Below are 27,299 nucleotides of genomic sequence, written 5' to 3'. Positions count from 1 at the left end.
ACCTGCGCTGATCCTCCCAGGGAGGATCTTGCCACCTTTCTACTTTTAACTAGACCTGTACCAGGAAAGCTATCACAGGATGGTTCAGCTGTTCACAGTTTATGGCAACACAGCAGAAAGCTGGCTTCCCCATTCCTATACCTGAGAACTCTGTAGCAATTAGGCACCGCCATTCTTCTTCAACCCCAGGGACTGTCAGACCACGCCCTCACACCTGGGATTCCGCCCTGCTTCACCACCCGAGCACCTTTAAGCCAGGCATGTCTCCCACTGTAGCAAACTTCTAAAAGTTCTGATTTTGCACTCTGCAGCTTATAATATTTTGCAGTAGCCTCCTCCTTAAGCCTCCCTGCCACATTCTCAACTATATCACACCAAATTCAAGTCTCTGCACCTCCTGCTTTCCAAACGGTGGTTGCTTTTCTACTTGTAAATCTGCAGCATTTGTTTTCTCAGATCTCTGATTGATTTCTTGAGTGTTCAGAATGATTTGACAACCATCTAGTTGTTTGCAAGGGATGAGACAAACTTAGGGTCTCCCCCACTCCTCCACCATCTTAATTCCTTCCAAAAATATAGTTTTTAAGCTCACATGGAACATTCACAAAAATAAACCACATTCAGGGCCATGAAACACAACTTAACAAATTTAAAAGAATATAAATCACACAATGTCTGCTTTTAGACCACAGGAAATTAAACTAGAAATCTATAAAAGAAAGATAATTGGAAAATCCTAAAATATGTGGAAATTAAACAAAACACTTGTAAAATAATACATGGCTAAAGAAGAAACTCAAGAGAAATTTTAAGGTAATTTGAATTAAGTGAAAATGAAAACACACCTGTCTACATTTGTGGAATGAAGTAGAAGAAGTACTTAGAGAAAAATTTGTAGAAATGAATGTATGTATTAGAAAAGAAGAAAGACCAAAAATCAATAATCTAAGTTTCTGCATTAGGAATCTAGAAAAAGAGCAAACTAAATTCAAAGTAAGCATAAGAAAAGAAATAAGAGCCCTAAGCAATCTATAGATTCAATGCAATCCCTATCAAAATCCCAATGGCATTTTTCACAAAATGGAAAAAAAAACTCTAAAATTTTTGCAAAATCACAAAAGATCCTGAATAGCCAAAGCAATCTTGAGAAAGAACAAAGCTAGAGACATCACACTTCCTGATTTCAAACTATTTTACAAAGCTATTTTAGTCAAAATAGTACAGTATTGACATAAAAGTAGACACATAGACCAATCGAACAGAATGAGGATTCCAGAAATAAGGCCATGCCTATATGATCACAGTCTTTGACAATGGTGCCATGAATACACAATGGGGGGGAAATAGTCTCTTCAAAAAAATGGTTCTAGGAAAACTGCATATCCACATGCTAAAGACTGAAACTGGACCTTTATATTACATCATAAACAAAAGTTAACTCAAAATGAATTAAAGATTTAAAAGAAAGACCCAAAACAGGGCCGCCTGGGTGGCTCAGAGGGTTAAGCCTCTGCCTTTGGCTCAGGTCATGATCCTAAGATCCTGGGATCAAGCCCCGCATCAGGCTCTCTGCTCGGCAGGGAGCCTGCTTCCCCCTCTCTCTCTGCCTTCCTTTCTGCCTACTTGTGATCTCTGTCTGTCAAATAAATAAATAAAATCTTAAAAGAAAGACCCAAAACAATAAAACTTCTAGAAGAAAACATAAGAGATAAGCTCCTTGATGTTGGCCTTGGCAATGATTTCTTAGATATGGAACCAAAAATATAGTCAACACAAGCAAAATCAAACAAGTAGAACTACATCAAACTAAAAACATATTGTAAGCAAAGGAAACAATAAAATGAAAAGGTGACCTCATGCCACTCACAAAAATTAACCTGAAATGAATTGTAGATCTAAATGTAAAAGTTAGCTCTAAAAGAAAACAAGATTTTAGGGGCGCCTGGGTGGCTCAGTGGGTTAAAGCCTCTGCCTTCAGCTCAGGTCATGACCTAGGCAGGGGGTGGGGATATCAAGCTCCGCATTGGGCTCTCTGCTCAGCAGGGAACCTGCTTCCCCCTCTCTCTCTGCCTGCCTCTCTGCCTACTTGTGATCTCTGTCTGTCAAAATAAATAAAATTTAAAAATCTTAAAAAAAAAAAGAAAAGAAAAGAAAAGATTTTGGAGTGGGCCAAAAACGTTTTTGATAGGACAAAAAAAGCAAAAATCATAAAAGAAAAAAATTGATAATTTGGACTTCATCAAAATTAAAAACTTCTCACTATTATATAAAAACTAGTTGTGTCTTCAAGTCTTATACCTTCAGCTCTGTTGGGTTACCTGAGGTTAACCTCCGCAGAAAGGCTGTCTCAGCCCTGGTCATTTAAGGTAAAACTTGAGGCTGACACATGGACTGTTACACATGGCAATACATTCTAAGCAAGTTTATAATGCACTACAAGAACTGCTATTTAATGGGATTGCTTTGAAAAGAATGAAGAATATCTTGGAATCTGTGGAGTTCTCCAGGCTTATATTTATTGTCGTAACAGCTGAACTTGTCTCCTGGAGAATCTTTGAGATCTTGTTCCATATCTTACAGCTGGAAAGAGGGAGGGGGAAGAAGGCAAGGGGCAGGAGAGATGGACAAGAGGACAGGAGAGAAGTACAAATGGCTACCACCCAACTCTTCCTGGCATCGCCCAACAGACCAGAAGGGGATCCAAAGAGGGAAGAGGGTAAAGACAAAAACTAGTGTTTCTAAGACTGGGACCCCAGGCATATGACTGAGAGGTGGGGCTCTCACAGCCCCACTGCAGAAGAGAATAACTAGGCTTTAGCTGGTCCAGGGAGTGAACACCATGAAGGACTCTTCTCTGCCCAGAGTCAGGACTCCTTGTGGACCATGGGAATGGGAACTATCTGCCTTCTTCCCACAGTGCTGGGCAAGTGAGATCTGAAAGTCAAATTCAGCAAATACTTGGGCATTAAAAGGGACATAGTCCCTGCCCTCAGAGACAGTCAAGTGGAAAGACATATATAAAAAAGATAAAAACTACAAACCAGCATAAGTGCTACAGAGAAAAAGAAGATGATGTTTCTTTTTTTTTTTTTTGAAGATGATGTTTCTAATTTAGATTCACAGTATCAGATGTTGCCAATGCAGGGCCCCAGGAGGTACAACAAGCCTACCCCATTCACCCACCCATGATTCAGCTCTGTGTCCTCTCTCTGGCAGCTGAGATTTGGGGCCAAGGCATGTCTAGCTGCCATCACTAACTGGGAGCCAGTGGGGGAGACAAACAGATCTCTCCCACACAGAGAGGCAAAATATTTACAGCAAGAGAGGCTTGGCCAGAGGAAGTCCGGGGTCCAGGGCATGTTATACAAATAAGTAAATAGCCTTCCCAATTCTCATCACCGAAAGAACATGTGAAAATAAAATATTAAAGATTTACTTAGCAAAATAATAATAATAATAATAATAATAAAACTCTTTTTCATCTAAAAATATCATTAAGAAAATGAAAGGAAAAAAAAAGAAAATGAAAAGGCAGGCCACAGAGTACGAGAAAATATTTACAATACACATATTTGAAAAAGGACTTGGGTCTCGATAGATTTTTTTGAAGGGAAAGAAAAAAAACTCTTACAACTCCAAATAAGACAATACCCAATTAAAAAATGAGCAAAAAAAAAAATGTGAACAGACACTTCACAGAAGATTTATATAAATGGCCAATAAGTACAGAGAAAGATACCCACCCCATGTCACTTGTCATCAGAAAAGGGCAAATGAAAATCAAAATGAGGAGGTACCACTGCATACCCAAGGGAAGAGCTAATATTATGAAGATTGACACTATCAAGCATAGATATGGACGCTGAGCACCCAGAACTCTCAAAAATTGCCAGTGGGAATACAAAATGCCGAAATCACTTTGAAAAATCATTTGGCCTTTCCTTTAAAAGTCACTTGTAGCGATATGACTCAGAAGTCGCACCCTTAGGTATCTACCTAAGAGAAGTGAAAGTAGAGTCTACACAAGATCTTACACAAGGAATGTTCATGACAGCTTTATTCATTGTAGCCAAAAACTAGAAACAACCCAAATGTCCACCAACAGATAAATGAATGAACAAATTGGGGTATATACATGCATATAAATGGAAACTAGTCAGAATAAATAAGTAAATAAATAAATAAATAAAACAGGACCCAGATGAATCTCAAAAACATGATACTAAGAGAGAAAAAGCCAGATATCAAAGAATGCCTACTGCATGATTCTACATCCAGGAAGCTCTAGAAATGGGGAATCTAATGTCTAGTGGCAGAAAAACCAGTGGGCACAAGGAAACATTTGGAGTAATGGAAGTGGTCTATGTTTGAGAGTGGTAGCAGTGTACACCTGGGTGTAAACATTTGTCAACACTCAGGGAACCCCACACAAAGAAGTGGATACATTTCATTGTATGTATATTGCTTCAAGGAAGTTATTTAAAAAAAAAAAAAAATCCCAGGTCTGGTGACCGAAAGTATGACACTGCTAAAATAAGCACATCAGGAGAATTTTCTCAGTGAGATAACAGAGCTGAAAATTGCCTCCTGTCTCCTACTAGCTCTACCCTCGGTGGGCACCCTCTTCCAGTGAGGCCCAGATTTATGTTCTTGAGCTGCCTACACAGAAAATGACACTTCTGTCCGATAGTCCGATATAAAGAGGGCGAAATAGTATGTTGTAACAAGCCTTAGACTGAGGAACCAAAAGCCCTTCAGTGCTGCCCCTGACCAGCCAGGCAGCCCTAGTCAAGGAAGCAGCTTCCTATCGGTGACCCTCGGACTCCTTATCTGCAAGCTTGGGGTAACCACCAACAGCCCTGGTGGATTTTGAGAGGGCAGCACGCTGGAATGATGAGGCAGGAGCCATGCCAAAGGGGATTCTGAAGGGAGTTTCTGAAAAATAAAAATGGTCCGTGTTTCTGATGTTTCCTCCAGCGTGACTGCAGTCCTTAACGACGGGAGGTTTGACTTAATCCATTAAACAGGCATGAGAGCCCAATGACAACTGTTAAGGGCTGAGCAGTTGCAAAAGATTGGCACTTTGTCCCCCTCCTGGATCTCCTCCCTTCTCCCATTTCCTCACTTGATCTTGACAAGATAGTTCTCGCCCCCACGTCTGTGCTGCACTCAGAACAGGCAGGCTCCAAGGGCTGTCTTATTAAGTAGTAATTCCCATTCATAGAGTCCATTCCTTTCCTCCAGCCCTGTTCCCTCTTTCCAATATAATGTCAAGAACTGTGTGATGTAATCCAGGCTGGAGCTAGTAGTTTGCAGCAGCTACCATCCCATTGTATCTAATTATTTTAAAATTCAATGTCATTCCCATAAGCAGGACTGTAGCACTTTGTGGGGGAGGGTACTTGCCGGGGGCCTGCCTCAATGCACCCTCATTTCACAGTCCCCAGCGCAGCACCTCCCCATATACCTTCGTTATTATACCGGAACATATTTTTTTTTAAGATTTTATTTATTTATTTGAGAGAGCGAGAGCCCTACAAAGAGAGAGCAAGCACTAGTGAGGAGGCCGAGGGAGAGGGAGAAGCAGGCTCCCCGCTGAGAGAAAGCCCAACTTGGGGCTCCATCCCAGGACCCTGGGACCATGATCTGGGCTAAAGGCAGATGCTTTAACCCACTGAGACAGCCAGGTGCCCTTGCCAGAGTATTTTGCTGTATTCACTCATCACCCAACTAATTTTCTTTAAATCAACTTCAAATCAGTTTATTATTCTTGAACTTAGCCCATTCTAAATAATGATAATTGTGAACTCATGGGTCTAATGTGTTAGTAATTCATTTTTCTAATTTTAAGAAATTACACATTTATAATTCATACATACATTTACATATATTTATATAATTACATATATATAGTCTATCCCATCAAGGTTCTACATATCTCACTTTGGGTAACACCTCCTAAAGGCACTGTCATGATCCGAGCCTACATCTCAACATTGCAATAACACTCGTCAATCCAGACCCCTTTTTTTGGTTTTGGATTTTTTGGTTTGTTTGTTTGTTTGTTTGTTTGTTTGTTTGTTTTTTAGGGAGAGAGAGCATGAGAGCGAAGGAGGAGAGGGGGAGAGGGAGAGGGAGGAAAGAGAAACTTAAGCAGGCTCACGCCGGCACAGAGCCTGACATAGGTCTCCATCTCACAACCCAGAGATCATGATCTGAGCAGAAATCAAGAGTGGGGGGCACCTGGGTGGCTCAGTGGGTTAAAGCCTCTGCCTTCAGCTCAGGTCATGATCTCAGGGTCCTGAGATCAAGCCCCGTATCGGGCTCTCTGCTCAGCGGGGTGCCTGCTTCCCCTGCCCCCTCTTTCTCTGCCTGCCTCTCTGCCTACTTGTGATCTCTGTCAAATAAATAAATAAAATCTTAAAAAAAAAAAAAAGAAAGAAATCAAGAGTGGGACAATTAACCTACTGAGCCACCCAGGTGCCCCACAGATCCCATTTTTAAATAAGCTGCAGCTGTGTGCGCTCAGTCTGGATTGAGATACTGCCAGTAGGGGGTTGTATTAGTTTCCTAGGGCTTCCATAACCACGCATCACAGAACGGCTGGCTAACACAACAGAAACTTATTTCTTCATAGTTCTGGAGGCTGGAAGTCCCAGATCAAGGTGTCGACAGGGTTAGTTTCTTCTGAGGCCTCTCTCCTTAACCTATAGATTCTGCCTTGTTACTGTGTCCTGCCTTGTTACTGTGTCCTTTTCCTTCTGTGCCTGTCTGTGTCCTAATCTCCTCTTTATAAGAACACCAGTCATACTGGATTAGGGCCCACCTGTATGACTTCGGTTAAAGTTTATTATCTCTTTATTCTTTTTTTTTTAAGTTTTTAATTCCAGTTACTTAACACAGCATAATATTAGTTTTATCTTTACAATATAGCAACTGATAATACCATACATCACCCAGGGCTCATCACAACAAATGCCCTCCTTCATCCCCATCATCTATTTCGACCATCCCCTACTCCCCTCTCATAACCATCAGCTCGTTCTCTAGAGTTAAGCATCTGCTTCTTGATTTGCCTCTCTGTCTGTCTTATATTTTGCCTTTGCTCATTTGTTTTGTTTCTTAAATTCCATATATGACTGAAATCAAAGGTTTGTCTTTCTTTGACTGACTTATTTCACTTAGCATTATATTCTCTAGCATAATCCGTGTCATTGCAAATGGCAAGATATCATTCTTTTTCATGGCTGAATAATATTCCATTGTGTATACATACCACATCTTCTTTATTCATTTGTCAATCAATGTGGACACTTGGGCTGCTTCCCTAATTTGGCTATTGTAAATAATGCTGCTATACACATAGGGGTGCATGTATCCCTTTGAATTAGCGTTTTTGTATTCTTTGGGTAAATACCCAGTAGTGCAATTGCTGGATTGTAGGGTAGTTCTATTTTTAACTTTTTGAGGAAACTCCACACTGTTTTCCAGAGTAGCTGCATCAGTTTGCATTCCCACCAGGAGTGCACGAGTGTTCTTTTTTCTCTACATGCTTGGCAACACCAGTTGTTTCTTGTGTTGTTGGGTTTAGCCCTTCTGACAGGTGTAAGGTGGTATCTCATTGTGGTTTTGATTTACATTTCCCTGATGGTAAGTGATGTGACTTTTATTACCTCTTTTGAGGCCCAATCTCCAAATACAGTCACATTCTGAAGTAGTGGGGGTTAGGACTTCAATGTATGAATTGGGAGGGACATAATTCAGCTCATAACAGGGTTTATGCAGGATGGGCAAGAATGGTGACTTAGGGGAATGGCTGGGAAAGTCAGATCGTAGGGGATTTCAAAGGGAAAGCTAAGCTTTGAAAATGAAATTAGAAGCAAAAAAAGCAACAAGTGAAAAACGGGGCCCAAGCAACAACAAAGCAAGCAAACAAATAAGCAAACAACAACAACAACAATAACAACAAAAATGTGTCCAAACATCTGAAGACATTATTCATAGCCAAGAAGTGTTTATATACCAAAATACTGATGAGTTACTAGAAGATCCCAAATCCAGTCAAAACTACCCGAAAGTTGTCTGGTTACAACTGAAACCAGAAAGGCATAAACAACAGATCAAATGGTCCTTGTCTGAAGAGAATGTGTGTAGGGTGTCTCAGAAGGTAAGAGAGAAACACGTTTCTCCGTGTCTCGGGCACTGTCCAGAAATGAGGTGTAAGGGTGGATGATTGGCTGGGTTGTGGGGGGAGAGTTGATGACTTTCCCAGGCACACCAGTATCTAGAGCTACCTTTGTGTAGCCAGATGCATCAGGACAGCCCAGTCTGATGTTACTATTAGGATGAACCCACTGACTGCCCCTCCTACAAAACTGACACTGGTGGGGAAATGTGTGTATCAGTGAGCATGGAGTTCAGTTAGCTTGATATGCAATGTTTTCATGTTTTATCCATCCATATCCTATAAGAATAGTTAGCAGGGCTGTTATTAGGGTTAGTCGCAAATATTCCAGTCCTCTCCTTCCAAGAACCTGTTAGGACTGCACTTCCCTACTCCTCTGAAATTAGGTGTAGCAACTTGCCTTGCTTTGGCCAATGAAAAGTGAATGGAATTAACACTAAGAGTGAATCCTAATGTACACCATAGATTCTAGGTAGTAATGATCTGTCAGTGTAGGTTCATCAATTGCCACAAATGTACCCCTCTGATAGGGGATGTTGATAATGGAAAAAGCTTGGCATGTCTAAAGGCACATTGTAGATGAGAAATCTATCTTCCATTCAATTTTAGGTGGTGGTGAACCACCTTCAATTCAATTAACCACCATTCAATTAGGTGGTGAACCTAAAACTGCTCTATTTTTAAAGATTTACTTATTTATTTGAGAGAGAAAGAAAGGGCAGGGGGAGGAGCAGTGGGATAGAATTTTCAAGCAGGCTCCTGCTGAACATGGAGACTGACATGGGGCTCAACCACAGGACCCATGAAATCATGACTTGAGCCAAAACCAAGAGTCAGATACTCAACTGACTGAGCCACCCAGGTGCCCTCAAAGTCTTTTTTATTTCCAGTGAGTGGAAATAACATGGTCACCTCCAGGTAAAGAGTTTCAGAAGAAGCAAGGGATTGCATTGGTCTTCTTCCTTCCTCTGTACTTGTTAAGAAGGAACCTGTATCAGCCTGTACTTCTCCAGGGACAATGAGGGACAGAAGCCCTCTGCCAAAGTGCACTGAATATAGAGCATAAGTGAGCATAAGCATTAGTCTCTGTGCTCACTGAGACTTGGGGATTATTTGTTACTGTAGCATAACCTAGCCCATGCTTACTGATAAAATTATGTAAGGCAATACAAATGAGTCTTCTCATCTCTTCTCATCTCATGGAAAAGAAAAATAGAATTTCTGAGTAACAAAGCTGAGAACCATGAGACAAAGTAACCAGTATTGAGTGACTAACTAGCCTTTCTTCTCTTCAACTTGCAACCATGACTACTTGAGGTCTTTCATGTGCTTTAATTATAGCAGCTAACTATGGGATAAAGTCTGTATCACCCCATACACACCAGCTGTCTGTGGGCCATAACTAACCTGCAGACATATTCCTTTAGCTGTGCTTAAAATTCTTAGCTAGTTAAAATAAGAAAATTTTACATAAAAATCCACCTTCCAGATATCTGGGTACTCAGAAGGTATTAGAATATCTAGCCCCCTTAGCCGGCATTCTCATGACTTGAAGCAAAATCAGAGCTACTTCTACACACAGGAAGCAAGAGCACCAGAATGTCACAGTCCCCAGGATTTCCTATTGTCTTAACCTCTGTTAGCTTTGTTGATTTGTTACCTGCCTGAATTCTGGAAGAATTTGTTTATAACTTCTCTGTGTACTGCCATCTCTTGTCCCTTACTTACACATATACACACACACCCTTCCAATCACTCCATCTAACTTACATTTTCTTTCAATCCTCTATGCCTTTCCATCCTACTTCCTCTGTCTAGAATGTCTTCATCATCTCTACTGACCTCTGTGAAGGCCCAGTTCAAAACCACATTCTAGGGCAGGAGATATTAATCTTGAGATCCATCATCCCTTCCTACAGTTCTCTATCTTCCTTTGAGTCAAGGACAACCCTGTACCCAAGTTCTGGCAAATGAGATGAAAGTGGAAATATGTTGTGGACTTTCAGGAAGGCTGCTTAAAGGAAAATGTCTTCACCAGGAACTGGAGTTCACTGCCACCTTTGTTCTGCTCTCAGTCCAGAACACAGAATGTGCCCTCTCTCACCTCCAAGTCCCTTCATGAATGCCACCTCTACGTGAGAGCTTCTCTAACCATTCTATTTAAAATATTGGGGGCACCTGGGTGGTTCAGTGAGTTAAAGCCTCTGCCTTCAGCTCAGATCATGATCCCAAGGTCCTGGGATCAAGCCCCGCATCAGGCTCTCTGCTCAGCCGGGAGCCTGCTTCCTCCTCTCTCTCTCTCTCTCTCTCTCTCTCTCTCTCTCTCTGCCTGCCTCTCTGCCTACTTGTGATCTCTGCCTGTCAAATAAATAAATAAAAATAAAAATAAATTTTAAATAAATAAATAAATAAATAAAATATTGATCCCTCTCCCTTCCAACACTCTGACTACCCTTTACCAACCCTTTCCTCACATGGCACTTACTTTTTAACTTACCATCTAGTGTATAAAATTATACTATTTATTGCCTGCTCTTCCATTAGAATACATGGCTAGCAAGAGCAGGGAGCTGTCTGTGATTTTTTTCCATGTATCCCAAGCATCTAGAACAGACCTGTGATAAACATAAATACGTATCTTGAATGAATAAATAACCCTCCTCCATTTCATGCAATTTGAAACTCGGGCATTTTTAAAGGTTTGGCATTAACCCTATTTTCAGTTTAAAATGAGTCCTATAAACTGCACCTGTATATCACCTCTCAGAAGTGCCCATCTACCCTCTGCCTCCCAAATACCACCTGCATGTGACTCTCCCTCACCTCCCTCTATGAATTACAACAGCACCTTAACCATCTTCCCGCTCCCAAACTTTCCCCTCCCATCTTGCAGAGGACATCCCACATCACTGCCCTGCTTAAAACCTTTCTATGGCTCCATCGCCTCAAACTAAAGTGCAAACTCTACAATCATCCACAAACCTACACAATCTGGCCCCAACTCCTACCATGCCTCCTTATGTTCTCATCCACCTCTGACATATCCCAGACCTAGAGAACGCCTCACTGTTGTCCAAAGAGCACTCCTACACACCTTTATATATTCTGCCCCATCTGCTAAAAATGCTTTCCCCCCACCTCTTTCACCAGGCTTGCTGTGGCTTGTCCTTGGGAACTTGTGTACCGCCTCCTCCAAGAAGTCTTCCCTAACTGCTCCTTAGGCTGAGCAAGCTACCACCTCTTTGTGCTCACATATCACCCCATAATTATCCCCATCAGCTTTCTGACTTTACCATGAGACCACATGTGCCTTGAGATGGAATTTTCCTTATCCTATAACCCCAGTGTGAGGAGCAGCACCAACGCACAGTAGGCACTCGGTAAATGAAAAGGGAAGGAAGGCAGGAAGAAAGGGAAGGAGGAAGGCAGGAAGACAGGGAGGCACGGACAGAGGGAGGGAGGGAGGGAAATCACTGGGTCACAAACACGCAGCTGTCTTCTGAGCCCTTGAGTTCATGCCTGGCCATGTAACCTGCTATGGCCCATGAAATGTGAATGTCACTCACGTGTCACTACTGAGCAGAAGCTGAAGGGGCAGTCTGTTTCCTCAGGCTCTTTTTGCTGCCTGTTGAGATGGAGCTTCTGTCAGCCCAGACCCTGAGGGACTAAGGGGAGCAGAGCTCGGGCTGACCTGAAGTATGCTTACGGCATTAATGAGAGTGACACTTTTCTTTTCAATTGCTGAGATGTTAGGGTTTATTACTAACCCAGCATACTTATGTCTGTTCTAACGCAGCTGGTTTGAAGTATTGAGGGGAAAAAAAAATCACACATTTTTAACCTTTTATTTCCTGAGAATATCTGACATCACCTTGCCTTTCCCACTGCCATGAAATTTTCAACCAAATTTTATGTTTCCCCGGGGTTTCCTTGTATGATTGCGAAGATGCTATAAGATAAACTGCTCAGATCATATTATTCCCTCTCCTACAAACTCAGAAAAACTACACAAATGACTTGCCTGAGACTCCCTGGGCAGGAGAGAGGAGAGCTCTTGCTAGCACCAGCTCTGTCTCTGACACCTGACCGAGTGCTCACTGCCGGCTCTGGGAAATAAAATAGCACCTGTCTAAATATAGTCTCAATGTGGGGGGTCTGCACCAGAAAGGGATCCTTCTCTTGTTACCGAGGAAATATATCAAAACTTACACAAAATGGTAGGCTCTGGAGCCAAGCTACCCTGAGTTCCTTCCAGCCTCAGCCTTTAGGACCCAGGATCCCTGAGGAAGTAGCTATATTTCTCCCCACCTCTGCTCCCCCAGCCCTGCAATATGGGAACAACATTCGTACCGACTTCATTCTCTCCTTGTGAGTTTTACATAATGAATCCATGAGGGGGCCCTGGCATGGTGTCATAACACATAACAAAGGCTCAATACAACTTAGCTATGGCCGTCCCTATTATCACAGATGGAAGGCACTGGTCACTCTGTCCTTATCTTTACCAGAGGGGCTCTGCATGGTAATGCCAGGCTCTTGCCACAAGGTGGCACGCTTATCTCTGGTCACCCTTCCTTCCTGAGTCACTAAAGCTCCGTTTCTCAAAATGCCAAGATGGGCAAAGATGGAAAGGGGACCTGGAAAAGAATGACAAAGTCTGAGCACTCCAATCAAAAAGATGTCTTCTCTGTCACATCAAAAGTGCAGATACTGCTTCATTCATTCATCTCTGCTTCCTCTTATTGGGTTCCCCAGCCTGGCGGATCCCCAACCTTGAGAAGAGGCTAAAGGAGCTAGTAAAATTGTCTTGTCCCCCACCGCCTCCCCACGCCATCCTGCGGGGTCAGAAGTTGCACCTGGGAATCTGATGGAAAAGGGTGTTTGAAAGCCACTATGAAAGAGCAGGGCTTTCTAGGACTTTACAGCGCATGTAAATCACCTGGGCACCTTGCTAAAATACAGATTCTGATTCAGCTGGTCTGGGGTGGGGCCTGGGATTCTGCATTTCTTCTTCTTTTTTTTTTTTAAAGATTTTATTTATTTATTTGACAAAGAGAGAGATCACAAGTAGACAGAGAGGCAGGCAGAGAGAGGGAAAAGCAGGCTCCCCGCTGAGCAGAGAGCCCGACGCGGGGCTGGATCCCAGGACTCTGAGACCAGGACCTGAGCCGAAGGCAGAGACTTAACCCACTGAGCCACCCAGGCGCCCCAGATTCTGTATTTCTACCATGCTGCTGATCCATGCACCATGGTCTGAGCACCAAGAACCTGGAGGACCTGGCCCAGTGCCTGGTGCATGGAAGGGGCAGACACTTTCCGAGTGCTGACCATGTGTAAGCCCCTTCTGTACACTAATTCATTTCCCCCTCACAATAGCCCCTGGCAGAACAGAAACAGAAAACAGAAAACATTAAGTAACAGTTCCAAAACCATAACAGCTCATCTGTAGCAGAGTCAGGACTCACAGTATACTTTTGCTAAATCAGATGTTACTGTTTAATGTTGAATTAACCACCATCCAGCTTTCCTTCCTAACTTCCCAGGACAAAGAGGAAAGATCACTGAAGCAGCATAGAGGAGCAGTGAAGAGGGCAGCTTCCGGAGCCAATTACCCAGATTCACAATCTCAGCTCTGCCACTCAGGAGCTATGTGACTTTGATGGGTGGTGTGACCTCTCTGTGCCTCACTTTATTCATCACAAAATTGGAATGACAATAGCACCAACTTCAGGGAGTTGTTAGGAGGATTAAGTGAGGTAATTGAATACTGTGCTCCGCAGTAGATGGGAAGTACTTGGCACTGCCTGCCCCCAGGTCATTCTTCCAAGGCAATGAGAACTGCAGGGACAAATGAGTCTCCACTTTGGACTTTAAGGAACTCACAGTGTTAGGGGCATCTGGGTGGCTCAGTCAGTTAAGTGTCTTCCTTCAGCTCAGGTGATGATCCTAGGGTCCTGAGACTGAGCCCTGCATCAGGCTCTCTGCTCAGGGAGGAGCCGGCTTCTCTCTGCCTGCCACTCCCCCTGCTTGTGCACTCAAGCTCTCTCTCTCTCTTTCTCTGTCAAATAAATACATAAAATTAAATTAAATTTTAAAAAAGAAGAACTCATAGTTTCATGAAGGAAAGGGAGAGAAAGTGCTAATAAGCGGGCTGTCAGAGCACCCACGGGGGAAAACCATCACCATACAGCACAGCAAGAGGCAGCCCTCCAGCACCCCCTCCACACACAGCTTACATTTATTCACCTGTATGCACCCTCCTCCCACAAGAAGTTTAATAGCTTGACTGATGCCACCCACCAACTGACCCAACAAGCCCAGAGAGGGCCTATGAACCTGCTGGGCCCGCTGTTCCAAAAGCCTCTCAGAGTGTGAGCTGACCACAATGTGGGTCACTGCAGTGTGTAGACACTTGATTTGTACCACAAGGCCCGGAAATGCACACCTGTTACTTCATACAGCGCCATGATCCATTCCAATGCTAGGGGAAAAGCAACCTGGGGTTTACTGAGACAAGGTGGCCAGTCTTGACTGTGGGCCTATCTACTTTATTTTATTTTTTTAAGATTTTATTTATTTATTTGACAGAGAGAGATCACAAGAAGGCAGAGAGGGGGTGGGAAGCAGGCTCCCTGCTGAGCAGAAAGCCCGATGCAGGGCTCGATCCCAGGACCCTGGGATCATGACCTGAGCCAAAGGCAGAGGTTTTAACCCACTGAACCACCCAGGCGCCCCAGGCCTATCTATTTTAAAGGATGAGTGTAAATAACACATTTTACTTTGCAGTCACAGTTTAAACTCTTGGTAAGTTGAGCTGATTCCTTTGGGTGGTAGTTAACAAAGTGTCTTCAAGAGACTGGAAACAATCTCAACACCCACCAGCTGGGGAGTGGTGAGAGAAATTATAGTTCCTGGATGATAGCTGCTATAGCAGCTAAAAAAAAGGAATGAGGTATAGTATTATTTATAATAACCAAGGTGTGGGCACCTGGGTGGCTCAGTTGGTTAAGTGACGGCCTTCAGCTCAGGTCATGATCCCAGAGTCCTGGGATCAAGTCCCGCATCAGGCTCCCTGCTCCATGGGGAGTCTGCTTCTCCCTCTGACCTTCTCCTCTCTCATGCTTTCGCTCACTGTCTCTCTCTCAAATAAATAAAATCTTTAAAAATATATATATATATATATATAATAACCAAGGTGTGGAAACAACCTAAGAGTCCATCAATGGGTGAATGGATAAGGAAGATGTGGCATATACATCCAATGGAATACTATGCAGCCACACACACACACACACACACACACAAATCTTGCTGTTTGCAACATGGATGGACTGTGAAGGTATTATGCTAAGTGAAAGAAATCTGAGAGAGAGAGAGACAAATACTATACGATCTCACTTATATGTGGAACAAAAAACAAAACAAAACAAAACAAACAAACAACAACAACAAAACCAAGCTCATCACTACAGAGAACAGATTGGTGGTTGGGGAATCAGGGGCAAAATGAGTGAAAGAAGTCCGAAAGTGTAAACTTCCAGCAACAAAATAAGTTAAGTCCTGGAAATATGACATACAGCATGCTGAATGTACTTAATAATACTGTATTGCATATATGAAAGTTGCTGAAAGAGGAGAATCTTAAAAGTTCCCATCACAAAAAAAAATTCTATAACCATGTACAGTGACAGATATTAATTAGACTTATCATGGTGACCATTTCACAATATATACAAATATCAGATCGTTAGGCTATACACCTGAAATTAATATAATGTTATATGTCAATTATGCTTCAATTAAAATAAATAAGCATAAATAAAATTTTAAAGGAATGAGGGGTTCTTGATGTTCTGATGTAGAATGATCTCCAAGATATTACTGTCCCCAGACAATAATAAGATGATGATTGGTATGAATGGATAGTTTGCTACTCTTTGTGCAAAAAGAGCCGGGGTTGAGGCTCTTTTTGGTCGAGGTCGAGGATTACCTGTATTGTGTGTATTTTTAAAAAGTGAAAGATCCCTATAAAACTAATAGTGCACATGGTTTCCCATGGTGAGGAGTCACCAGGCAGAGAAAGGACAAAGGCAAGAGAGAACTCTTCCACTGAATGCCTTTTTTCTTTTTACTAAAAGTAAAAAACATAAAAATAGAATATAAAATTCACAATTTTACCATTTGTAAGTGTACAGTAGTGTTAAGTGTATTCACAATATTGCATGACGCTACTGAATATATTTTAGTATTTGTTTGAATTGTGGAACCCCATAATTGTATTGCTTATGTTTTAAAAATTAATTTTAAAATCATCATGCCCAGATAATAGGAATAAAGAGAATCATTGTACTGGAAAAAGGAAAAAGAACATCTGCTTTGAAATCAAAACGGACTGAATTCAAATCTTTGTCCTTGCCATTTTCTGGTCTTAGGCAAGTCAAGTAAATTCTTTAAGCCTTAGTCTCTCCCTCCTCTACAGTGCGCCAAAAAACGGTGAATATCTCCTTACAGCGATGTGATTAGCATTAAGTGAGAATCCTCAGAGAGCACCAAGAACAGTAAAAAAGTAAGCTTTCAGTCCACGGTGGTATTTTTCATGGCATCCGGAAGAAGCTGGACAAAAGAGTGTTTTTTAAGCCTGTGCAAGTGCTTTGTTACCTTAGGAGGATGGGAATCACCCAGGGCACCTGTTAGAAATATACCCCGTCCAAACCCCCCTCCACCACACACCCAACAGACACTTCTCTTTCAACACTACCGTCCCCTTAATTCAGATAGACCAAAACTAGAGAACAACTATGGTGAAAAGCTTCTGTGCACCCAGACGGCACCCCTTGGCCTCCAACTGAAAACTCAGGTGGACTTTGAGAATCTTGGCTCAAAAGTTGCACGATGGAGGAGCTGGGTCCTGGGGAGTGGCTTCCCGGTTAGACTGGCACTCAGATGCTGCATTCTGAACACAGAGGAGTTCCAGCCCCATCACTGAGACTGCTAAGAAAGCGAGCTTGGGGGGAGGGGGGGCCCGCCTGGGTGGCTCAGTGGGTTAAGCCTCTGCCTTCTGCTCAGGTCATGATCTCAGTCGGGGTCCTGGGATCGAGCTCCACATCTGGGCTCTCTGCTCTCTCTCTCTGCCTGCCTCTCTGCTTACTTGTGATCTCTCTCTCTCTCTGTCAAATAAATAAATAAAATAAAATAAAATAAAAGAAAGAAAGAAAGAAAGAAAGAAAGAGAGCTTTGGGAAGCAATTTCCCCACATGTGGGAGCGGAGCTTGCCCTCTGTGCGCTGACACCTTGCAACACCTTCCTCTCTCCACTTAAGGTAAAAACAGAATGAAAAGCCCCAAACAAATTAATTCATCATCCATTTATTGAACCTCTGATGCAGCTCCCTAACTGCTCTCTCCACACCCAGAATTGTGGTGGGGAGCAGACCCAGTTCCTTCTCGTTGCCTCGAGGTGCTTGTTGTAAGCCTTTGTGTCCCTGAAAAGCATGGCCAAGTAGGGCTGTCACCGCTTGCCTATTTCTTTCGGTTCCCTCTGAGGCCCTTCGATCCACGGGACGCTTTTCTGCCAATCACACAGATCCATTTACCTGCATCCCCATTCGGCCTTGACCCTCTGTTCCCAAAAGAACTGTCTTCCCTGTTTCCCCAGGGGATTGTCCCGAGAGAGAGAGAGAGAGAGAGAGAGAGAGAGAGAGAGACAGAGACAGACAGAGACAGAGAGACAGACACACAGAGCGCGCGCGCTCCCTGCGAAGGAAGGCTTGAAATCAAGCCTGCTCCGCCGCTGTCGGAAGATGCATTGGCGCCGCTGGGACAGCAGGTGGCGCCCCGGACGGCCTTCGGTGGCCTAGACCAGGAGCCGGTGAGAAGCAAGTTTTCTTAGAGCAGAGGTGTCTGGGTCGGGGAGGAGCGCAGTAAACACTTGATAAGGGAGCGAGTGTGCGCGTGTAACGTGGAATCGCTTCCCGTGACACTCTGTTCCCTGGTCCAAGCTCCAACGCTAGCAGGAGGGGATAGGAATGAGAATGTGTCAGCTGGAAGGGCCACAACCTCATCATTGCAGAAATGGGGAACTCAGCCCACCGCAGGGGAGGCTCGCCCAGGCACCCACGGAAAAAGGGCGGAGCCAAGACTCCTGCCCTGCGGTCCTTCGGCCGGCCTAGAGCCAGCCCTTAGACCCTCATCTAGGGGTCTTCCTAAAGATTTGCTACTATTAGCACATGCCCTTGCATAAGGGACAAGGGACAGGGTCCCAAAGCACCAACTACCATAAGTATTTCCCACACTTGAGTTCTTTATGTCCCTTGGGTGATTCTGGCCTTTTCCACTCACCACCCCAGTTATCATTCCGTTAACACATTTTCTTGAATCAACTCACATTTTAAAGTTAAATATAATTATAAGGGAAATACTTCATTGCTACAGCTGGAAGTTCAGTATTTCTGCCAAAAACAGGACTGTAAAAAATAAATATATAACAATTACAACTTCTTCGAAGTCTGGCTGTTTACCAATGAAACTCATCTGCCGTTCCATCAGTGGTGTTTTCCACGCTTTAGGAAAAATTGGGCTTCTAGAACTACTTCTCCTGGGAATTCTGAAGGAGATGAAGCAAGAGGTGGTGAGGGGGAGCCAGAGAGCCAGGTGGCCACAATGTTGACTTTGTTGTGAACAAGGGGAACCCTGACATATTCCATGGGCTTCCTGCAGTACACACTAACTTCTGAAAACTCCAAGTTCTTTTTTTTTTTTTTAAAGATTTTATTTATTTATTTGACAGAGAGAGATTACAAGTAGGCAGAGAGGCAGGCAGAGAGAGAGAGAGAGAGGAGGAAGCAGGCTCCCTGCTGAGCAGAGAGCCCAGATGTGGGGCTCGATCCCAGGACCCTGGGATCATGACCTGAACCGAAGACAGAGGCTTTAACCACTGAGCCACCCAGGCACCCCTCCAAGTTCTTTTTTAGTCTGGAAAGCTGGAGGGGAAGGGTGGAGACCTAGTTTCCTGTGAGCCTGCCCCACCCTGGAGCTCTTAGGGAATGCATAAAATAGCATCTCAGGATGAGGCGGTCCCAAGAGGTCACCCAGCCAGTCCCCTGTAGCTGGACTGATCTCCCCTCCCTCCCCGTTGGGTGGCAGGGGTGCTCAGGCATGTACACCAGCACGGTGCCTGCTGCCAGCATAGCAGGAAAAGATGCATGGGACCTGGGTGTGGGGGTGGAGAAAGACGAGGCCCTCCTCTAGACAAGGGTAAGCCTGGCTGTGAAAAAGGTTTGTCCACTCTGGATTGGGCTGTAGGGAAAGACAGTCATGGGTGTGGATAATCCACTTCCCCTCTCTGAATTTCAGTTTTCTCATCTATACAATAAAGAGGGTAGACTGGACAGGGGGTCTTAAGTTAGGGTCAGCCTCAAGCGCCTCTCCAGAGTAAAACTCAGGGGGGTTGTCAGGAGGAGATGTCCCCTGGCCAACTCGTCTTCCAGAGCATTCAGGAGTTTTATAACAGGACGTCCAGACCTGTCTTGCACATTTCCAGAGCACAAACGAAAGACAGGTCAAGTAGGAAAAAGACCTTCAGGCTGTCTGGGTCCTGCAGTCCTAGAATGTGGGACTCCTAGAGATCTTTAGTCGAGCAAGACCCAACTGGGGTCCTGGGCAGTCACTGAAGGAACCTGTCATGTTTGGGTGCAGGAGAGTACCAGGGGAACCAAGGCATGCATGCCCCCTTCTGCTTCTGTGTCAATACTGCAGACCTGTTGTGTCAGTTCTGGCTCTGCCCCTTCCTCCCCTTCCTAGTGGTACAGACTTTAGACAAGTTACTTGAACTCCCTAAGTCTCAGCTTCCCCATCTTTAAAATGGGTATAACACCTACTTCATAGAGTTGCTGGTGGGAGTGGACAAATGAGATCATTTGTGTGGAGTCAGCCAATCATTAATTTGTGGAACACATACTGTTCTAAGTGCTGGGTGCATAGCCCAGTTCCTTGTATTGGTCAAGCATGCAAAGGGGCATTTGGAAAAACAATGTATTTATAGACATATACACATATGCTTAGACAGCATGTCTTCCATGCCAGAGCAATTCCATCCAATCCCTTCCTCATTTGTGAGGTATTTTCCCTTCCTCATTTCCTCTGCATCTTTTGCCTGCCCCTCATCACTTGATTTCTGTCCCTCGTGGTGGTAACAGTATCCTATCTTTCATTATGAAGACATTACTTGCCTTCTCTTGCTCTTAGGGAAAGATAAGCAAAGACCACCTTAGTCACTGTTACCCCTACCTCTCACCCCCACTGGTGACTTTAACATATCCTGTACATTACAGGCACTCATATGAACTTTGTCTGAAATTCCACAGCCCAGGTAGCTCAGACCAAAGGTCTCACAAAGCAGACCCCCTTGTTTGGCCACGTTATCCTAGAAGCTACTGTATCCACCCGGAACGGATTGTGATACATGCCGCTGAGCACCTGGAGTCTCACGCCCGGAGTGGTGGCCTCGCCCACGTGCAGGAACCCAACAGCTCCTCCATTCTGGCTGCAACACAGTTTCACAAACAGGAAACGTGATGACAAGACTTCTGAAGCCCTCGCTGCTCTGTGATTTGCAGAATCTATCGACCAAGGAGCATGGATCACCTTCTAATGTCTTCCCATCACATGTAAAATAAAGTCCGACACTTTCCCAGGCCCACAAGGCCCCATGCTCTGGCCGCTGCCCATGTCTCAACCTCAACCTCTTCTCTTCCTCTCCGTGCTCACCCAGCTCCAGGCACATGGGCCTCCTTGCTGCTCTGCAAACACAGTAACTACACTCGGCCTATAAGCTCTTCTCCAGATATCCCCGGGGCTCCTGACTCCACTCAGATGCCTGCTCAAATGTCAGATCCTCAGAGAGGTTGTCCTTATCCAGCCCATCTAAAGGATCACAAATGCATCTTCTTCATTTCAGAATCCCCATCATTGCTGGTGCACCCTTTTTCTCTATTCTTTATGTTTCCTGTGAAGGAGACCAGCCAGACCCTCTCTCTTGGCCTATGTCCCTACCGATCTCTCCCTCCTCTCTATGGGAAGACTGAATTGCCTGATTGATGAGTTTGGGAGAAGACGCTGAGCATGTGCAGCTCATCCCTCTTCTCTAGGGGAGCCAGCCTTGCTTCAGAGAGCACACCCTTGACTGCTCTCTGACTTGTAGAAAGGGGACTTCCCACGTGTCCAGAGGGTAGGGAAAGAGGAGAAGACTGGAGGGTGACCAGTGGTGCCTGTCACCGGACTCGTCTAGTTCATGAGTAGGTCAATAACTAGTCACAACCTCCACTCAACACCATCGGTTATAAGTTTCAGTATCTGGCTTCTATGTTGCCTACCGATTGGTTATGAATTTCAAGGTTTCTATTTTTTTTAAAGATTTTATTTATTTATCTGATAGATAAAACAAGTAGGCAGAGAGGCAGGCAGAGACAGAGAGAGGGGGAAGCAGGCTCCCCGCTGAGCAGAGAGCCCAATGTGGGGCTCGATCCCAGGACCCTGGGATCATGACCTGAGCCAAAGGCAGAGGCTTCAATCCACTGAGCCACCCAGGCGCCCCTCAAGTTTCTTTTATCTGGTGCTACATAACACACCACCCAAAACTCAGTAGCTGAATTAACAATTTACCATTTCATATAAGTCTGTGGGTTGACTAGATGGTTCTTTTGTTTCACAAGTTGTCTCTCAGCTGGAACCCTGAACCAGCTGGAAGTCCAAAATGGCCTCACTCACATGACTGGTACTTGGTTATTGGTCACTAGCTGAGAGTTCATCTGGGGGCTGTCAGCTGGGAAAATGAGGACCTTGGCCCTTCTCCACATAGTTTTTTGGGCTTCCTCTTGGCATGGTAACTAGGTTTCAGTCAGGACTGTTCCACAAGCAAGTATTCCAAAAGGAAGGAAGTAGAAGCTAACAGTCTTCTTAAGAATTGGTCTTGGATATCCTGGAATATCATTTCTCTAGAAGCTATTGGTCAATGCAATCACAGAGCAGCCCAGATTCCTGATATAAAGAGCAGTATGACCACACGGAGAGGAAAAGCATTGTTGAGGGCCGTCTCTGGAGACTAGCTACCAGAGATGTGGGATAGAATATTGAGCTCCTAAATTCCCACAGCCCCTTCCCAGCACTATACCATTCATTCATTCATTGTCTCTTCCCTTCTAGTGAGTTCATGAAAGCAGATACTTTGCTTTGTTCATTGTTCATTTGTTAACTAGTTGTTAAATGAATAAATGAATTAAACAACCAGTCATTCAATTGCCCATGAAAGCAGATACTTTGCTTTGTCCATTGCTATGTGTTCAGGCAGTGCCTGGTACATAGTAGGTATTCTGTAACTATTTGTTGAATGAACAAATGAATTAAACAACCAGTTATTCAATTGCCCTAGTCAGCTAAACAGGCCAGCATGTTTTCTCAGAAGTGAGGCTTAAGCTGGGCTTTAAATACAGGCGGGCCTGGCAAGAACATGCCCTATAGGTAAGCTGATGAGAAGCAGTGATGGGTAAGGGGCAGCCAGTTGCCGGGTCACTAGCTTGGTGGCCACACACAAGACCAGGACCCTCTTAATCCATGTTGTTCCAAACTCAGTCTACACAGGACAATATATCAGAGGGAACTCAGAGAGCTTTCATTAGATTTGGTGTGTGTGTGTGTGTGTGTGTGTGTGTGTGTGTGTGTGTCCCCTAGAGAGAATGCAGAAGAGAGGAGGAGACAGAATTCTGACTGGCTCAGTTCCAGGGACAAGGCTTTCTCTGAACTGCTGTGTAGACTAGCAGTTCTTAGTAGGGACAGGGCCATTACAAACCGTCTGGAGACGTTTTTGGTGTTGTCATAACTGGGCTGGAAGGATGCTACGGCATTATCTGGCCCCAAATGTCAATTGTGCCATTATTGATAAACCCTGCTGTAAAAGGTGACAGGAAAACACTGTAGCTCCAGAGCATCTCAGAGCTGGGAGGTTGCAGGCAATCATGGAGTAACACCTGGCCTAGAAACTGCGTTCCCTCCTGAGACGACTGAGATTTACAAATGACTTCCCATGCTGTAGCAGGTTAGTAGTTTGAATTAAGGTGAGATGAGTTCCAATGACATGGGTAATAACAACACAGAGGAATTATAAAGGGAAAGAAGCATAAGACCAAAGCAGCAGAAACACTAGGACTTTTCTTCAGCTAAGGAGAAACGAGCCCCCTGTACTTTCCTGTTGAGGTTTTGCCACCAAAACACCTCTCAGATTCCTCCTCTCTGTCTCCACTCCGGCTTCCCTGATCCAAACCACCACAATCCCTCTACTGGATCAACACCAACTAAGTGCTATTCCCAGGTCCACTCTGGTCCTCCACGCTTCCTCTCCCAGAGAAGGCAGGAGATCTCAGAGCACACAATGAATGGAGCACTTGCTGCTTAAAACCCAGGAAGGCTTCCCAGTGTGCTTAAAACACAAAATCTGTGGCCCACCAGGTTGGTTCTGGAAGCTCCAACCTCATCCTACCTATGGGTGTCCCCCTGCCTCAGCACTCTCTAGCCATAAAGCCATGCTGCCCTGCTTTCCATTCCTGAAATACTTCGAGCTAATTCCAGCCTCCGGGACAGCCCCCATGGAGCTGATGGTCTGATGACATCTGGAGATGGATGTGAATCAATCATACCACACAAGCATATGTAAGACTGATCAGTGATGTGAGCAAGAGGGCCACAGTGCCCCCAAGAGCCTGTGACAAGGCAATTTGACCAATCAGAAAAGCCAGTGAATGAATTGTGGGTTGTTGTTGTTGTTGTTGTTAAGATTCTACTCATTTGACAGAGAGAGCGAGCGCACGCGCGCGTGCAAGCACACCACAAGCAGGGGGAGCTACAGAGGGAAAGAGAGAAGGAGGCTTTCTGCTGAGCAGAGACCCTGGGTTCATGACCTGAGCTGAAGGCAGATGTTTAACGAGCCGAGCCACCCAGGCGCCCCCAGTGATTGAATTCTTAAAAGAAGTGGCTTTTGAGCTGAAATGATGGAGAAGCAGGCATCAACTAAGTAAAAAGAAGATAGGAGGAAAAAAAGCCAGCCTGTGCAAATGCCCTCAGGCAGTGTAAGTAAGGCTAGATGGAGAGAAGAGTACAGGAGGAATAAGCAGGAGACGGTTCTTGCAAAAGCTGAAACCTACAGTAAGAAGTTTGGATTTGGAGGTGCCTGGGTGGTTCAGTGGGTTAAGCCTCTGCCTTCTGCTCGGGTCACCATCTCGGGGTCCTAGGATCGAGCCCTATATCCGGCTCTCTGCTCAGCAGGGAGCCTGCTTCCCCCTTTCTCTCTGCCTTCCTTTCTGCCTACTTGTGATCTCTCTCACTGTCAAATGAATAAATAAAATCTTAAATAAAAAAAAAAGTTTGGATTTTATTCTGAGCATAAGGGAAAGCCCTTGAGGGGTCTTAAGAGATTGACTGATGAAATCTGCCATTTGAGAACATACTCTGGCTGCAGCATCGATATTTGTAAATAATTTCTCCCAACTGGATGGCAGTTGTAGCTCTTGAAATTGGGAGAGAGGGCAGGAAGAATGTGGGGGCTGGACCCCACCGTTGTCAAAGGGAGAAATGATAGTGGCTTGGACTAGTGACAAGGGAGATGAGAAAAACTGAACAGTTTGTAAATATATTAAAATGTGTGTGGCTAAGACACAATTGTATTCCTGTTTCTTACTCTAAAGCTGTAGGTGTCATTATACAAAAAAAAAAAAAAAAAAAAAGAAAGAAAGAAAGAAAAGAAAAGAACCCAGGAGGACTCATCACTCTAGAGACTGATGGCTGGAGGGCATGTTGAACCAGTATATCAGATTGGTTGATTGTGCCAAGAAATGTTACTTGTGCAAATCTGTCTATTTTTGACAGCATTCCAAGGCAAGCAGAGCCTAAGAGTTAGTGGTGCCCCAGCACAGAGGGTCTGGATTCAAATTCCTATTCCTATCACTTAACTTCCCAGATCTGTGAAAAACTCCCAAACCTCTCCAATCCTCTATTTCCTCACCTTTAAAATAGAAATGATAATAATAGCAATCACTGTTGGCATTTTAGAAGACCAATACACACTTTCTGCCCCTCCTGCATTCAGAACTGAGAAATAGAAAAAGGTGTCAGACAGGTGGAAGTCAAAAGGTCATTTTTTGTACTGAGTAAGCTGGCCTGGAGGATGTGGCTGAAGTGACCCAGTGAACAACTGCAGACAGCACACAATAACACACCTTCTCTGGGGGCAGGATGGTCCAACTTAGTCCTCTCAGAAAGCCACTGGTCTGTTGGATCCAGTAAGTCTTCCTCCTGCCCTGGGGAAGAGTGAGGGAGAAGTAGATGGAAGCTGGGATATGTTCCTCCATACTTGTCTCTGCTAGGGATAAAGTAGGAATCCACCCCCACCTCCATGATAATACGAGAAGGGGAAATAAGAGATTCTCTTAACACTGTTTCATGGGATATTAGAGAAAAAAAAATAGGTAAAGGATTTGGAATATAGACTCCATAAAGGTCTCATCCTTGGCATCAATTGTCCTGGGCTGATGAGACTAGCCAAGATAGGCTAGGCTGGTCAACTGAGGAAAACTGTGGTTCAGAAATTGCAGGAATCAAGGGAGTTTCTTAAAAAGGGGATTTCTCTTTCTCCCTCTCTCCTAGTTCCCTACACTCAGGAAACCTTGAGAGTTCCCTAAAAGGAAATGCTGACCAGATGTGAGTTGACAAGTCTTTTAAATAGGGGGGAAAAACCCCCAACAGCTCTATGTCCGGTGATACACTCATCCAGTGACTTATGAACACAATATACATTATACATGTAATGTATCAGCTATCTTTTATGGGTGTGTGTGTATGCACTATTTTTGTTGGCATAGGATGGGTTTTTGTTGGGGGACGGGAAGGAGCTGTTGTGTGTTTTTCAAGGCAACCTCTCCTCACCCTTTACAATTAAGCAATTAAGAATCACTGGCCAGGAAGTCACTGGGAGCAAACAAGAAAGCCCGGGGGAAAACCTTGTCCAATCACTGAACAATAGCAATTCCTTTTAAGGTGAGTACAGCAAGAAGACAGGAAATAACATGTGTTGACTCTAGCTCTGACTGCAATCTATCAGCAAGGCCATGCTCACCACCTGCCTTGTCTCAGCCAGTCTCAGGTCACCTACCTGAGGAGGTGGAGGAAGATTGGAGGAAGACTTCTAGTTGTGTAGACACCAAGGGAAAAGCCCAGGGGAACAGGAAGTCATTGGTCTGTGAGCCTAAGGTTCTCTTCCCTGTGTTGAGTCATCTCTCACTGGAGCACCAGGGAACCACACCTGCCTAAATTTCTGATACAAATGGAAAACCCCAGCAGCCAGGATCCCTGAGAGGTTTTACCTTGGGTAATCCCTCTTACCAAGACCGTTTACCTTTGGCATTTCCAACTGTAACATCTTTAGATCCTCTTCTTTCTCCTTAAGGGGAAATCTACACAGATGGAGGGGGCTCCCAAGCCCACAAGTTCAGCACGGTTGTATAATCCATACAAAGCTTTCCCATGAAAATAGAACCTTAAATGCATTGCTAATTCAGCAATAGTAATAGCTAATACTTAGGGATCACTTACCGTGTCCAGGTAGTGCAGTAATTTTCACAACAACAGGAGGCACTATTGTTGCCCTCATTTCACAAATCAGGAATTAAGACACAGAGAAGTTAAGTAATATTCCCATGATTCTTGTCTATCTATCTACTATATCCATGACATTTAGCCCAGGGAAAGGAAACCAACATTTTATCTTCCATATCTTGTTATGGACTCAAAGAATGTAAGATCTGGAAAAGTCTTTAAAGATAACTGAGTAAACCCATGATTTTATAGATGAGAAAACAAAGTTGGAGCGGGGTTAGGGCATATTTATTCAAGTACCACAGAAAAACAGATGCATCCTTAGTCCCCCACTTTTTGTACCTCTATTATGATACATTCCCCTTCTTTCCTCCCAGAAGAAATCACTCTTCTGAATTTTTTAATCATTTCTTTGCTCTTCAATTCTCCATATTTATTATTCCCATTTTTTTCTCTACTTGTTACCATTTTTACCGAAA

The sequence above is a fragment of the Enhydra lutris genome, unplaced genomic scaffold, assembly GCF_002288905.1.
Source record: "Enhydra lutris kenyoni isolate GAN:26980312 unplaced genomic scaffold, ASM228890v2 scaffoldscaffold54, whole genome shotgun sequence".
In the NCBI taxonomy this organism is placed as follows: domain Eukaryota; kingdom Metazoa; phylum Chordata; class Mammalia; order Carnivora; family Mustelidae; genus Enhydra; species Enhydra lutris.
Note: the sequence above shows the minus strand (reverse complement) of the source record.